The sequence below is a fragment of the Danio rerio genome, chromosome 3, assembly GCF_049306965.1.
Source record: "Danio rerio strain Tuebingen ecotype United States chromosome 3, GRCz12tu, whole genome shotgun sequence".
Lineage (NCBI taxonomy): Eukaryota > Metazoa > Chordata > Actinopteri > Cypriniformes > Danionidae > Danio > Danio rerio.
This window is the reverse complement of record NC_133178.1, coordinates 40,915,457-40,928,942: the sequence shown is the minus strand read 5'-3', so window position 1 is coordinate 40,928,942 and position 13,486 is coordinate 40,915,457. Positions and strand designations below refer to the sequence as shown.

The 13,486-nt window shown below is 36.2% G+C and overlaps 1 long non-coding RNA gene across 2 annotated transcripts in view; it reads left to right on the top strand.

Annotated features, from left to right (window-relative positions):
* Positions 1 to 13,486, top strand: part of LOC141381264 (uncharacterized) — a 94,796-nt gene that overhangs the window by 50,980 nt on the left and 30,330 nt on the right. The window contains exons 3-4 of one of the 2 annotated variants that reach the window (XR_012401172.1): positions 5,558 to 5,911; positions 6,004 to 6,135. The exons of the other annotated variant lie outside the window; for it this stretch is intronic. This is a non-coding gene — a long non-coding RNA (uncharacterized lncRNA). The remainder of the gene's footprint in view (positions 1 to 5,557; positions 5,912 to 6,003; positions 6,136 to 13,486) is intronic. 2 annotated transcript variants of the gene reach the window in all.

Below are 13,486 nucleotides of genomic sequence, written 5' to 3'. Positions count from 1 at the left end.
ATAATAATAATAGTAGTAGTAAATATACCTTGTGCAATCTTGTACCCATGCACATACAGTTCTGTAGTTCACCATTGTTATTTCGGTTGTCAAGTACATGTGTAGACTTGAAGTATGACTTGAAGACCCGAATTATGAAGTAATTCGGGCATGACGTCATTGTTTTTATAAAATAAAATTTCATAGTTTACACGGAGGCAACACTTAAACTTTCAAGGCTTATGCTGCTGTTGATGCGTAAACAAACTGTCAAAACATTTAACAAGTTTTCTGATTTCAGTCTCACTTTATATTAAGCGACCTTACTTATGTGCTCACATTACATTAACCATTGGCTACAATGCACGTTTTTACATTATGCTTTTATATCTATCTGTAATTACTTTTATTATACAGTATAATAATACAATATAAACACAATAAGTACATTGCACTTATTTTTTGAAGTACCAGTGAATACCACCTCAAAACTGAGACTGATAACTGTTATTTTAAAGATGATAACAGTTTCATAATATTAATGTTTCATCATTGTATGCTCAGTCAAATACAGTTTGTATGAAAGCATGAGAGTCATCCTTCAGAAACACTTACAGAAACATTTAAATAACACAGAATCATCACTGTTGAGTGTAATGCTATGTTTTAAAATAAATGTCAGTTGAATCCTGTTGTACTTACTAGTCACTGCAGGCCAAATGACAGGAGCGAGTTGCTGATTTGTGCTCAGAATGTGTTGATTTGAGGTTTGTGTATGACATACCACAACACGCAGTCCTTTTTATCCGTTTAAAGAGTGGTAACATGAAAATACTCCAGAAAATGTTTATTGCTGTTTTCTAACACAGTAGGACTGAAATAGTCAAATTTCATGTTTAGCCTCAAAATAACATGCAAAGTGTGGGAAATTTTACCTCAGGGTCAGTTCTCTTCTCACAGATTACTGTTGTTGTAATGTTACATAGAGATTGTGAGTTGATTTGTAAGTTTTTTTTCTGTTAAGTCACTAGACCAGTTTTTACAATACTGTTTTGAACTGAAATGACAAAGCTCTTCTTTGCATTTTGGGTTTTGATTTACACAACAATGGCCTGAAGGCCTGAAAGTGCAAACTGTTGAAAACAGTTTGAAAACGACACCGTTATCCTCTCTACATAAATGCAATAGAGTGAAACCTGTGATGTCAAGAGAATGTGTATTTCATGTTCTGTCTTTAAACATGAGCAAGTACTTAATAGCTAAAGCATCAAAGCTGGACTGCAGGACTGCATTTGTGCTGGTGTTTTCGCTGTGATATCGCTATTGGTCTACTAATGACTAACAGTCTAGCATGCATAATAAAGCACTTCTAGTCATTTTCAATGTTGTGCAAACATGTTTTTGGTTTAGAGCAGCTGCAGCCACCGTCTACCTATTACATTTACACTGAGTCACTGGAGAACAAAAGTAGATCATACATTTCTTGGGGGGTCGGAGGCTCACTCTATACAAAGTCTCTTTAGTGGACTGTATTCTATAGTCTTTTACTGTACCCTAACAACAAGAGCAGAAGTGTAAATACTGATGGAAAACATTATTTATATTAGTGCCTTAAATATGAATAAAGTACACTTAGAGGAATTGTTACATTAACATGGGCAGGATATATTATCATAGTTATGTTTTACTCAATACACAGAAACTGTGACTTTCAAACTAAACTGAACAGTATCATTAATTTTATTTCATTTTATTTCACTGAAAATATTGTTAATTTTTCTTAAATTACCCTCTTAAATTGTAATGCATTTATTATATTGCAGCCATTTGCTAAAATCCGTTCAGTCTTTTCCTCATTAATATACACAATATTGATATACACATTGTTCTGTCATATACATTTTTTACAGATTTATTAACAAAAGAAAACTGAAATATCACATGGTCCTAAGTATTAAGACACTTCACGGTGGCATTCATATATTTAACTCAGGTGCTGTCCATTTCTTCTGATCATCATTTAAATAAAATCAATCCTTTAGTGAACTTAAATGATTTTAGCAAATGGCTGCAATATAACAAAGAGTGAAAAAGTTTAGGGGTTCTGAGTACTTTCTGTACCCCCTATATATATAGCAGGGACACATTAAGCCACATCCATTTCACCCTGCAGCCCAGCACCAGTTATTCACTGGTGCTAAGCCTGGTCAGGACTTGGATGGGAGACCACATGGGAAAACTAGGTTGCTGTTGGAAGGGGTGTTAGTGAGGCCAGCAAGAGTGCTAAACCTGTGGAATGTGTGAGTCCTAATGCTCTAGTATAGTGAAAAGGACATTATACTGTCAGTGAGTGCCGTCTTTCGCATGAAATGTTAAACCGAGGTCCTGACTTTCTGTGATCAGTAAAAATCCCATGGCACTTCTCGTAAGGATGTAACCAATGACTGTAAAAAATATGGACGACGCGACAGCCCTTTTTCCCATTGAACGCCTTGAGGGCAAAACGCCTGCTTGACGGGCACAAACTGTCGCAAAAGACTGCTGAAATTGGAGCCAGACATGCGCAGAAGGATTGTCTGATGGAGCCAGAGGAGGAGCTGCGAAAATGAGCAGAGTCGAGCTTCCAATCAAACGCTTTATGTAAAATCAACTACGCCCCCCGAACTTCTCAGCATGCGTTTGCTGTCATATCAACACAAATGGATGTAATAACGTTAACAAATATGAGGGTTTTATATATTCAATCGCGCCAGCTCCAGGCCGCAGCGCATAACTTACTCGCGGCGTCGCGGGCTGATTCCGGCTCGCATGCGGCAGCGCCTGCTCGCTCGGCCGCCGCATCTGGCTCGATTGACTCGGGCTGGAATTGGGTAGTGAGTCCAGGCATCCGGAGTAGGTCCAGCAGAGGTAACATTAGTCAGTCTGAGCTCTAAGAGATAAGTCTCCGGCAGGCGAGAATCTAGCTGGAACTGTGTTTTGCTATCTGGGTGGCTAGGCGTGTATCAGCAAACTAATAAAGCCCGAAAAAAGCCCTGAACTTAGCGAATAAACAGTGTTCCACCAGGATCATGTATGTCAGAAACTATAGTTTACTGCTGAACTCATTTTGTCATGGTAAAATAACACAGAAATCGAATAATAACATTTCAGTCTACTTCAGTCTCCTGCCGAAGCTCAGACGCCGCGCTTTGAGAAACTGTCAATCACAGCTGTCAATCACGATGACACGCCCAGCATTAAATTACTGCTAAAAACAAACTGTTTACAAAAATGAAGATCTGCACCTATTTCAGCACAATAACCAGTGCCTTAATCGACCAGAACTATCTTTCGGGACATTTTATTGCAAGTGTAATATTTTTTTTTTATTTGGGCTCAAGTCTCCTTCATTAACACGGAGGAGGCGGGCTTTATGACTTGTACTGCAGCCAGCCCCCAGGGGGCGATCTAACGGCCGAAACCTTCACTCAAACGTAGGCTTGCGGCACACTTGGATGTAACCTGTACTGTACATGTGTTAGCTGTCCTGGCTAAATTCCCTTTATCAGCCCTTGCCCATCATGGCCACCCAATCATCCCCATTCACCGAATTGGCTCTTTCACTGTCTCTGCACTCCAGCTATAGCTGTTGTGTGGTGAGTCATTGGCGCTGCTGTCCTGTGGCTGCTGTCGCATCATCCAAGTGGATGCTGCACACTGGTGCAGGTGTGGATAGACCTCCCTCATGATTGTGAAGCGCTTTGGGTGTATGGCCATACACAATAAATGCGCTATATAAATACACATTACATTACATTACATTACAAATGTAAACTGAACCGTACAATTTGTGAACTTACTAGAACTACAGCAACATTCTAGCAGTATTCTGCTGCCTCCCTGATATAGGTGATTCTGGAATTGTAGGTAACAATGGCGTGTCCAAGTTAAACCCTCTATTATTTTTTAATTCAAAATTTTATGAAACAGCTTTAAATAACAACACAAATTATATCAAGTGATGCCCAGAAATAGTGTTTGTTTATTTATGGACATTTAATCTTTAATTTTTGACAGTCTCTTCATCCTGAATTAAATGTAAACTACATTTAGCTTCTTGTCTCCTTAAATAATTAAGTCTATTTTACTATTTATTTGTGTGTTTACTCTATGAAGATTTAAATGACTGCATCTATTTTCTGTAGAATCCGTAATTTCTGTAATAAAAAAAAGTCCTGTTTGTGTTTGTCCCTACATTCTGGTCAACTCTGCTACATCAGTTAGAAAAAAAGGCATGGAAATCTTTAAAGCACTCATAGAAAAAGCATGTTTCTTGCTGCAAGTGATGTCACTTCCTCTGGCGGGAAACTCTGAAAGGCACTGAGGCAAATCATTATACAGGGTGATTTAAAAAGAATACCACAACTTTGAAAATATGTATTAAATCAAAGTAACATGATGGAACCTTGGGTAGTTAATCAATGGAAGAGTATTAAAGTTTTTTGAGTAGCAAACATGGTTCATATGTTCAATAAGACCCCCTTTTCTTTGTAGAGTTGTCCATTTTCAAAGTTGTGGTATTTTTTTAAACCCTGTACTTTGCTCAAGAATTTGTACACAATGTATTGCTACACTAATAGTAAATTAATTATGTCAACTTTGTTATATTAATATTTCAATGAATATCTCTGTCACAACCAGCGATCGCTTCCCAGAGGATCGCTGGTTCTCACATGAACTCTCAGGACTACATTTCCGCATTCCCCAGGACTTCACATTCATACATGCACTGCTCCCAAACACGCACGCCTGCTCACTCATGTATCCTGATTACAAGCACCAGCTAAACCTTGTTCACAGACTGATTTGATTCCCTTCATAAGCCACTCATTCACACTTCCAGTTTGCCGAGTCTTGTTTTCCCTGAGTTACATTACAACGCGTTTCCCTGTCTTGTTTCTCCGTGTATCGATCCTAGCCTAGTACCCTTGTTATCCTATTTAGCCGCCTGCCTTTTGACCTTTAGCCTGTTTGACGTTTATGATTCTGGACTGCCTATATATACCTGTTTGCACCTGATGACCACTGCTTGCCTGACTTTTGAATAAACTGCATATTGGATCTTACCTCCTGTTGTCTCCTGTCACTCCACCCCAGTCGTGGATACAATCTCAATCTGTTTTTAAAACGAGACTCTATTACTGTCTACTCTGTTAGTTGCTTGAAAAACAGCATTATGATAAATTGATAATTGATAACTTCATCAAATATTTCCTACAACATTTAATAGTTTCACATTAATGAACATCAAAAATGGATTCAGTTTACTGTAAATTATATATTTATTGTATATTATTTCAGTTTAAGGAAAAGTAATACAAATGTTTAACATAGCCACAATTCTAGAGTCAAATGTAGAATGTGTCCAACAAAATGAAATACTTTTGTTTGATTTATTTATTTTTGTATCCCTTTACTGTTCATCCATGGCTTTGATCTGCAATAGCCCTATAGAAAAAAAATCACTTGACTTTTTTCCTAGATGCATCAAATTTATTATGTTTCCCACGCTTTGGTCTGATTTTAGTGTGTTCTCCAGGTAAGAAGCTCAAGAGCTGGTCTGGGGCCCCTCTGTGTCACCATTATGACCTGCCCAGAGTCCCCATAAGCTCATAAAGGTCCCAGGCCTCGCACTATCCCGATACCCGATCCGCTTCCCCAGTGATTCAGGCTTTACAACCCCCTGACTTCCCTTCCCTCAAGGCTTCAGGATGAACCAGTGGCCCCCATGCAGTCAATCTGTCTGTGGTACAGTAACCGCTTAGCTTTTGAAGCCCTGTTTGACTAATTCTCCCCATCAACAGAGGGCCAAACACATCCCCTCAACCCTGCTGCTGCTCCATCCTTGTACACAGAGCACGAGAAAGCATGACAGATGGGTGGGCCATTCGAGGTCAGTAATCCAGCCAATCTGTAATCATACACTTCTCGTATAATCCATTTTAGATTTCACAGTTTTGCCTGCTTTTATTTTCCACTTCGCAGCCGGCATCTTTGGTTTCAGTCCCTAGTGGCATCTATGTCCACGTTTTGGGTGCTTGATTTATTGAAGTTTGACCGTTATGGGATGAAATCACTGAAGAAGAGGATCAAGTAAACAAGACAAGTTACTGTAAGGTAATCTTTTAGTCTGTGTTTTGTAATGTAGCCAGTTGAAAGGAACATGGTTGAAAGGTGCATGGTTATATACTGTGTTTTACATGAAGGGTTGCTCTTCCTGTTTGGGAAACTTTCATTAGTAATTGCTAAAGCAAATCATATCATATACACCTACACTGTAAAACACAAGTCACCTTCATTAAATGGAATGAGTGTAAGGAACTCAAAATTGACTGAAAGTTAATTCTACTCATTTGAAAAAAAGAGTTTTGAACTCAGTGTTAAAGGTAATAAGTTCATTAAATACCTCATTACTTCAACTTAAATGGAGTAAGTTCACAGTACTCATATAGATCAGACTCAAATGGGTTGTTGCAATCGGTTTCCTCAAACAGTTTGAGTTACCTTAACTTATTGGGTTTTACTGTACTCAGTTGGTTTGAGTTCTCTTCATTTATCGATTTTTTCTGTGCTCAAATTGCTTCATTCCTCAAATGGAACAAGTTCACAGTACTCTATAGGATTAGTTTTTAAACTTAAATGGTTTGTTGCAATAAGTTACCCTCAAACGGTTTGAGTTACCTTAACTTATTGGGTTTTACAGTGAAGTTAAAATGAGTGATTGTGCTTTGGCTTTGTAAGGATGCAATAGTGTGGCTTTTATGTGGTGGTCCATGGGGGGCCGGAGGAGTTGCATCCTCTCAATGAGAAGCAGATGTGACGGTGTGGTTGTTAAATGACTTTACAGCCATGTGAGACATACGCCTAGAACATCACACAAAGAGTGCCAGGCCACGATTATCACCAACTGCAAACATGGGTTCTTATGCATTCATTCGTCTATTTTCATGAAATCTTTACGTCATGGGGGCTTTGTGCAGTGACTCATATTTTGGGGTGAAATGAGGTTGTAGATTGTAGCTGTCAACACTCCTTCGGTCATCAACCACGATTCAGTTCAAGCTCAGTTCGTTTATCTTGGTCCAGGTTCATTCAAAGCAGCGAAGATTAAATATTTTTCTTTTTTAAATCCAATATTTTTATGTAAGAGTTTTTCCAAATATGTTATTTTTATATAATAATATAATTTTACTGGACTTTTCTGACCTTGTTTAAACAAATACATGAAAAACCAATACATAAACCACACATCAAAACTAAACAAGCTGACATATCTATACTTCCACTGCAAATATATTCACTACCAAAGAGCATAGAATCACCAAGAGGTGACACTCTACTGCGATTTGGGAAAAACTCCAATAGAACCACAGCATGATAATAGTCAGTAAAATAAACTATTAAAAGTGCTGATGATTGTGATAGTAAGTGTTGTATTGTCGTCTTTTAGGTTGTGTCTCAGCTTTAATGCATTTTTTTAAATAAATACAAAACAAAGCAGCATCTTGCCATCGCGACAGCAATAGGATCCAATGGACAGCCGATCGCTTTCACTCCAAAATGGTGGAATCCGGGGCTGTTGCTGGGTGCTGCTGTTGCAATGGAACGCTCTATTGAGTGTCGCCTTTTGGTGATTCTTAGCTCTTTGTCACTACCCTTCAGAAATATATTATAGTTTTAATATATATATATATATATATATATATATATATATATATATATATATATATATATATATATATATATATATATATATATATTTTTTTTTTTTTTGAAAAATAATTGAGTCAACTGAACAATTGAGTTTTTATATTTTATTAGGCAAATTAAATTAAGTATATTTATTACATTTATTTAACATTAATACTTTGAAAATATACAAAATCTGAAATTAGTGCATTCTATTGTATTTGCAACCTAAAAAACTCTTTTGCTTCATTCTATAAACTATTGATACATTTTTTTTCTATCAAATGAAATAAAAAATTTGTAATTTAGAGCATTTAATGAATAAAATGCATTCTGTCAAAAAAACAAAAATGTGAAATACTTTCAGACATGTTTATTTTAATTTTTGACAACACAATACAATGCCTTAAGTAGGAAATTAATATATATTCATAAAAAAATAACTTTTTTATCACAAAACCAAAGGATTCTTTAAGAGCTCCTTTCATTTGTTCCATTTCATTTGTTCCATGACTGTTTTTAAAACATGGATCTGACGATAAAGCTGAATTTTCAGCAGTATTAACTTTCGCTACTTTTTTATTTTTTTGATTTTGTGCTAGATTCTGTGATGAAAAGACAGTTCAAAACAACTGTGTTTATTAACACTTTTTCATACACACTGTGAATTATCTGTTAAGCATTAGCAAACAGTTAATTCCTTATTTATTAAGCATTAACTCTACATTAACATATGTTAGTAAGCAAACCATCTAAAATGCTGTATTTTTGACATGTATAATGAGCTTAATGATTGTATTTTCATATTTTGATAATGATTTTTTTCATTACTAAATTAAGTATGGCATCGTTTACAAACCAATTATTTAAGAGAAGTCGGTGGTAGAATTTTCATAATTTGAAAGTGAATGATTAATAAACTAATCAAATGAACATTTATTTATCTTATTATTCAGAGTATAGTAATAGTTACTCTCTCTGTTAATAAATGCTTTATTAACTTCATCCAGTTTTGTGACCTAATCTAAAGTGAGGACTATTTATGCTTTTTAAATCCCTTATAAATGAAAATTAAAGGCTGCGTCATCTTCTAAACAGGAAAAAAGAAAATTAACAACTTTATTCATTTCTATTCATTTGAAGATACACAAATGAAACTGCATCAAATGAAAATGTTTGCAATCTTAAATAAAATTACTGTGCAGTTTAAACTTTGCTAAATAACCTTAAACGTTGTATCTTAATATATTGTTAAATTATTATATTGCTGTTGTTTTATCCAATTCTATGCTGTATTTTGACACTCCTGTTATTCAGCAATGTTTACATTTTACAGTAGTTTTACTTTTCAGATAGGAATTGCAAAGATGTGTTGTTAATTTGACACTGAGCATTTATTCATTTAATCTGGGGTCACCACAGCGGAATGAACCACCAACTTATCCAGCGCATGTTTTACGCAGAGGATGCCCTTCCAGCTGCATGCCATCACTGGGAAACATCCATACACACATATACAGTGCACTACGGACAATTTAGCTACCCAATTCACCTGTATCGCATGTCTTTGGACTTGTGGAAGAAAAAGAAGCACCTAGAGGAGACTCACATGTACACAGGGAGAACATGCAAACTCCACACAGAAACGTCAACTGACCCAGCTAAGGCTCGAACCAGTGACCTTCTTGCTGTGAGGCAAACATGCTACCCACTGCACCACCGTGCTGCCCCACTGAGCATTTAATTGTCATTTATTAAGGATTTATGAAGTATAAATAGTCCTCACTTTAGATTAGGTCACAAAACTGCATGAAGATAAGCTAATAAAGCATTTATTAACAGAAATAATGAACTATTAGCATATGCCTGAATAAAAATAATATGTAAATGTTGATTTCAATAGTTTATTAGCCATATATATGTGCATTCTGTATGATCTTAAAAAACTCTTAAATACAAATAATTTTCAAATAATGTCATACCCAAATGTCATGATAAATTAATCAGTAACAAAGTGGTAAGGTACAATCATTAAGCTCATTTTAAATGTGCTTATCAGTCAAGAGTAGAGCATTTATAAATGCAGTTTTAAACTGCTTAACATCTGGTAATGTAGCGTTAATGCTTAACAAACAATGAATTCACTATTTGCTAATGCTTAATTGATGATTCATAGTGTGTAGTTATGATAGTGTTACTTTGTGTTGTTGCTCTATAATATTGATAAATAATAGTATTATTCCTTTTGAATACATAATCCCATATGTATTTCACATGAAATGCTTGATAAACAAATGTGTACATAAATGTATGTGTATATAAACATAACGGCTCTAAACTAAATATAGGAACACTCTTGATAATTTTTTCTACAATTATAAATACAAATTTCTATCTTGAAAACTTTGAGCAGCATCCTAAATGTGTGAGATCATGGGGGAATTGTCAAGCATTTACATTTACTTTTCTAAAGTTATCCCTAACCAATTCTAAAGGGATCTTGAATCCCTCCATTCACTATTTTTTCTTGAACTGCTTATCCTCTGAGCAATACTTTACAACAATACATGTTGGATGCATGGATAGAGTCAAAAACACTCCCAAAAAGCCATACCAGCTGTTAGCCACAGATTTAGTGTGTTTATCATATATACAGACCCCCCAGACCCCCTGTCTCTGCTCAGCTGACTGGATCTTCTGCTCTATTTGGCTCAATCCCAGAGTCAGTAGTAAACATGTTTCTACCTCTCGGGGTCACAGAGTTGCGCTTCTCTGGTGGGAGGACAGCGTTGGATGTCCCAGCATTCATTATTCTCAATGCGACCCGACAGCCTTCAGTAAGACCCTTGAAAAGGCTTTTAGAGGGTGGCAGAGCAGGCACGAACAACCTTTTAATTAAACAGGAGCCCTGTTGTTTAGTTTTTGTCCACTTAACATTATCACATCCCATCTCTTCAAAATAATGATTACTGCTGCTTGTTCCAACTAGCTGCTTAAAATGAGTTGAAACATCACAATTCTTGTCATTTCTTTGGGTAATTCATTTGTTTTATGTTCAGTTTACTTACATTTGTCCACCATTAAGTTAACTTGAGCATTTTGTGTCGGGACAGCATGAAGGAATTGTGGTGGTCCAACTACCTGGTTAGGGGATTAGTAGATCCCAGCATGTTTTGCGTGGGATTAAATTAAGAGAGGAAAATGTTGACAATAAAAGTAATCTTAGGTGTTTAAAGTTAATTAAAAGACTTGTTAGAGATTAATCTTCACTTTAGTTTCAAGATTTAGAAGAGTTTCATGTGATGCTTTGAGTTTTAAGATTACCTTGCAGAAGCACCCATGTTTTTGGTATTGGCAGTTTAATTAGCAAAAATGGGATCTGTTACTTTGCTTAGAGAGCAACAACTGTCCTAAAATGAGTTCTGAAATTAGTCTTAATCAACTGTCTATGTATCTCATGAAATATGCTTAAAATGTCTCTTAGTTCATGTAGGATAACCTCAAGAGACTCTAAAATGTACAACACATAATAGTCACACATGAGATTATCAGACCTTTGAGTTTAAGTTAAATAAACATACAAATGTATTTAAACTTTTATATAATAAAATCATGTTGGACCAACTCAATTGCATTTAATTGTGTAAATGTTTTTGTTAGTTGGTGTACAAATGTATTGGATGGAAATCCTGCCCTCAATTAAACTGAGCTCCTCCAATGAGTTATTTTTTATTTATTTTTTAGTTTTGTGAGTGTGTTCGCAGCACTCTTTCCTTAACAAAGATACTCTGGGTTTAGTTATAAATCAGTGAAGATTTTTTTTATACTACAGATTTGTTTATTGTAAATAAAAAAACAAACAAAAAATTACATTGTTCAAAAAGGTTATGCTTTTTTTAACAACAACTAACGTCAATCTGTGTAGCAACAGACAGTTTTACATCATAATAACCCTAAAGCCACAAAAAATAAAGACAATTAATTTAGCTGTAAAAAATATCGGTTAATTAACAGTTTCAGTATTTTGTGATTCACAAAGGTTTTCTGTTTATTTGCGGTTGTGAATTACATTATGGGACTTTGATCTCTCCTCAGTAAAATTTTGATGTTAAAATTCCACTTTACAGTTTAACAAAGTGACTTTTATTGACATTTTAGGAGTTTGAAATAATATAATGTATAAGAAATAATATATAAAGAAAAATAAGCCTGTAAAATAACAGAAAATGTACTGCCAGTTTATTACAAGGTTTCTGTACCATAATATTTAACACCAACCCTGACAACATATCACTTTAACCTATTAAAAATGTCAATAAAAGAAAGATTAAGATCCCATAATTCATTCATTTTCTTGTCGGCTTAGTCCCTTAATTAATCCGGGGTTGCCACAGCGGAATGAACTGCCAACTTATCCAGCACGTTTTTACGCAGCGGATGCCCTTCCAGCCGCAACCCATCCCTGGGAAACATCCACACACACACTCATTCACACACACTCACACACTACGGACAATTTAGCCTACCCAATTCACCTGTACCGCATGTCTTTGGACTGTGGGGAAACCAGAGCACCCGGAGGAAACCCACGCGAACGCAGGGAGAACATGCAAACTCCACACAAAAACGCCAACTGAGCCGAGGCTTGAACCAGCATCCTTCTTGCTGCGAGGCGACAGCACTACCTACTGTGCCACTGCGTCGCCTCAAGGTCCCATAATACAATTCACAATCATATAAATGGATGAAGAATAAAACATCAATCACAAAATCCGGAAAACTACTTATTTACAAATGTTATATATGATCTTAAATCATAAGATCAACTGAAGACCATAGAATACACAAGACATGCCACTCTGATCTTTTTGAATTGTGAAAAGTGTAACGGTCAATATGGTGAATAAAGCTCCGCCTTCTAGTACAGGAGCAAATCATTGATCACTTGGCGAATAAAGCACACCTTGTAGTACAGGAACCAAACATCGATCGCTATTGACTGACGATACTCTGGGGCAGGGGCTCGGACCAGACGTAAGTTTCTGCAGATTTTGTGCGATTTGAATGTTTAGAAATGAAACTAAAGACACAGTTGTTTAATTTTATTGATAATTCCTAATATAAACTCAATCGTAAGCTTGGCAAACAGTTTTGTGGAATTTAATGTTTCCCCATTCAGACAGAATTCCCGAGCACACTGCCCGAGAGGCAATTCAAAGATGGCTGCCGAGAGAAATGACTTGCCTTAAAGGGACTTTGGATCAACCAGATTGATATGAAATAAACTATAGCAATGCCTTATTATTAACAATAAAGTCTTGTTTGCAAATTGTACTTTGTGACACCTCATAGCAAGAAGGCTGCTGGTTCCAGTCATGGCTGGGCCACTTGGCTTTTTTGTCTAGAGTTTGCATTTTCTCCCCATGTTTGCGTGGGTTTCCTCCCAATGCTCCGGTCTCCCTCACAGTCAAGACATGCATTTTATGTGGTACAGGTGAATTGAATAAGCTAAACTGACCATGGTGTATGAGCGTGTGTGTGAATGTGAGAGTTTATGGGTGTTTCTCAGTACTGGGTTGCGGCTGGAAGGGGATCACATTTGCTGAAATAGTTGCTGGTTCTTTCCATCATGGTGTCCCCTGATTTATAAAGCACTGAGCCAAAGGAAAATTAATAAATAAATAATTTGTGATTTCGCTTTTTATGTGGTTTAAATGTGGCCCCCATTGCGTATCCAAATGCATCCTTGTTGAATAAACTCTTTAATTTCTTTATTAAA